This window comes from Durio zibethinus, unplaced genomic scaffold (genome assembly GCF_047325235.1).
Source record: "Durio zibethinus cultivar Kanyao isolate XHJ-2024 unplaced genomic scaffold, ASM4732523v1 HiC_scaffold_295, whole genome shotgun sequence".
In the NCBI taxonomy this organism is placed as follows: domain Eukaryota; kingdom Viridiplantae; phylum Streptophyta; class Magnoliopsida; order Malvales; family Malvaceae; genus Durio; species Durio zibethinus.
The window spans coordinates 34171-37500 of NW_028322918.1; the positions used below are offsets into that span (position 1 = coordinate 34171).

The 3330-nt window shown below is 32.4% G+C and overlaps 1 non-coding gene across 1 annotated transcript; it reads right to left on the reverse strand.

Moving 5' to 3' along the window:
- Positions 1–760: 760 nt before the first annotated feature.
- Positions 761–847, reverse strand: TRNAS-GGA (transfer RNA serine (anticodon GGA)). Its single transcript has one exon. It is a non-coding gene; the product is annotated as a tRNA-Ser (tRNA).
- Between the last annotated feature and the right edge of the window lie 2483 nt (positions 848–3330).

The following is a 3330-nucleotide window of genomic DNA, read 5'->3' on the forward strand; positions in this document are numbered from 1 at the left end:
TTCGTTTAGAAGAAAAACAAAAATTGCGTTTTCATTATGGCCTTACAGAACGACAATTACTTAAATACGTTCGTATTGCCAGAAAAGCAAAAGGGTCAACAGGTCAGGTTTTACTACAATTACTTGAAATGCGTTTGGATAACATCCTTTTTCGATTAGGTATGGCTTCAACTATTCCTCAAGCCCGCCAATTAGTTAACCATAGACATATTTTAGTTAATGGTCGTACAGTAGATATACCAAGTTATCGCTGCAAACCCCGAGATATTATTTCAGCGAGGGATGAACAAAAATCTAGAACTCTGATTCAAAATTATCTTGATTCATCCACCCATGAGGAATTACCAAAGCATTTGACCCTTCACACATTACAATATAAAGGATTAGTCAATCAAATAATAGATAGGAAATGGGTCGGTTTGAAAATAAATGAATTGCTTGTCGTAGAATATTATTCTCGTCAGACTTAAACCTAACTAAAATAACAAAACAAGGGTTCTGCTCCCTTTTCACCTGAGTTAAGGTTAAGTAAAGGAAGACAGGGTAAGGGATTTGATTCGGAAATTTTATTTTTCTCCTATTCATGTATGATAGATCCGTAGGTAGATTTTCATCCCCTGTACGCTATTTTACGTATTCCGTATTAAAAAGAAATTGGGAATAGAGAATCTATATCAAAGAAGGGTCTAACTCTTTAGTATCTGTTCTTATTTGATTTGATACATTGTAGTCAGTTACATTGGCGAATTAGGTGAAGGTGCGGAAAGAGAGGGATTCGAACCCTCGGTAAACAAAAGTCTACATAGCAGTTCCAATGCTACGCCTTGAACCACTCGGCCATCTCTCCTACATAATTATTATGGCCGATAACCCGAGCGAATAGCGAGTTATTCATATTAGATTGTTCGAGAGGTACGAACAATATCAATTCTAACTAGAAAACTAGCTATAAAAATAGAAAACTTTTCATCACTTTTTTCAGCACTTTTTCTTTAGCCTCCCGACTCGAAGAAATTTTTTTGTGAGGGGGCTGTTAAAAATAAATAATATAATACGATAAACATATACCATATATATCTATTCATGTTTGCGAAAAAGGCACTCCCATCTTTTTTCTGATATTTCTACCGGACTGGATTAAATCAATGAATTGAAACGAATCAAATCAATCGATTGGTTTTTTTTTTTTAGACTATGCTTAATGGATATTTTTAGTTCATAATTCTCTTTAGACTCTAATTCCCCATTTCTATAAGAATTCTAAAATTCTTTTCCAGTTTTAGATCTCTCAACAACAACCTCTTACTCTGTAAATCTATTACAAATTCATAAATCCTCTAAGGGATTTTTATATTTGATTATATGTTGTATACCTGCTATGCACAAAACACAAAAAAGGGCAGTTATTTTATTTTCATCATAGAACGATTATTCGATTATTTTTCCTCTTTTTATCATAATTTAATCAAAACTTCTCTAATTTTGCTAATCTATCCTAATCCGTAGGATAAATTTTTTGATTCTTCAACTTCGATGAAATCGTAATAATTCTTTTTTCTTTTTATATTTTATTCTTATACTAATAAATTCTTATACTAATAAATTTGGATGAAATAAAATAGGATTCAAATATTTCTTTTTTTTTTTTTTTCTTGATTCCTGCCAAAAAAATTGAAGTAAAGTAGAGGGCTATATCTTTTTTTTTTTTTTTTTTATGGAATGGGTCTGCTTTTATGTTATTTCGTACTGTACGCTTCCTTTGTTTGTGAGATCCTTTTTTTTTTCTCACGAAGGGGTAATGAAAAGAGTTATAGAATGGATTGCTACCTATGCCTAGATCGCGGATAAATGGAAATTTTATTGATAAGACCTTTTCAATCGTAGCCAATATCTTATTACGAATAATTCCGACAACTTCAGGAGAAAAAGAGGCATTTACTTATTACAGAGATGGTGCGATTTGATTATTATTATATAATTATAATTATTTTATATATTTTAATTATTTTATATATATTTTTTTTTTTATTTTTATTTTACCGCTCTTAGTCTTAGGAAAAAGACACATGATTCGGAATAGAAAAAAAAAAAAAAAGACTATTGAAAAAAAAAAAGAAATCTACGCTTGTTGAAGGTGAAGTTTATAAATAAAGCAATTCCTTCTGTCGTGTATCCCCGATTAATGCAACCTCAGATGCTTCAATTGTTGATTCGAGTATTGAGCGAAAGGTTACACCTATGGGTCTGTATTGTGGGTCAACCCTACTACACTAGTACCAATAGGCGGCATAGAGGAAGAAGCACTACATCTAGGAATCAACAACACGAAAACTTTGTTATTGTTATAAAGGATTCCCTTTCCTTATCGGGATCGGAACTAAGAGAAATGGTTGGGACAACAAACATCCATCTTGTTCGTACTTTGGATACCCATATAACCATCGAAGATTGTTGAAGTGACTAATTCCTGGAAATTAAGGAGCGTTGAGAACAAAGAAATTGTTGGAGTTTACTTTATTTATCTAGTACGAACACGCTTGATGGTAAGAAAAGATCTTTTGCAAGAGGGTTGGCTAGAGATTTCTTGTAAAAACATTAGCCCCGCTCAGTTCATAATGACAATATTTCGACCTTTTTTTTAATTCCATGGATTATTCTCATTATGCACATAAAGGAGGAGCCGTATGAGGTGAAAATCTCACGTACGGTTTTGGAACGGAGAATTCGTTGAATCGAATGACGACCGTAACGGATGTCGGCTCAATCCGAAGGAAATTATGCGGAAGCCTTACAGAATTATTATGAAGCTATGCGACTAGAAATTGATCCCTATGATCGAAGTTATATACTCTATAACATAGGCCTTATCCACACAAGTAACGGAGAACATACAAAAGCTTTAGAATATTATTTTCGAGCACTAGAACGAAACCCGTTCTTACCACAAGCTTTTAATAATATGGCTGTGATCTGTCATTACGTGCGACTATCTCCACTATAGAAATAAAAAAAAAAAGGAAAGAAAGAGCAAATACGCTAGTAAATAAATACGCTAGTAAATAAAATAGGCTTTCTACATATTGCATCGTCCAAAAAACGATTTTTATCAGCTGTAACAAAAAAAGAAAAAAAAAAAAGAAACTTCATAGAAGTCAAAATATGAAGAAATATATATGCCTAGATACTTTATTCTATGGATAAAGGATCTAATTGATAGAGGAAGCACCGTAAAGATCAATTAGCGAGGTTTTGGGCCGATACAATAAAAATAAATAAGAACTGCTTATTTATGTCATGATATGAGATAAAAATTAGGAATCAACTTATGTA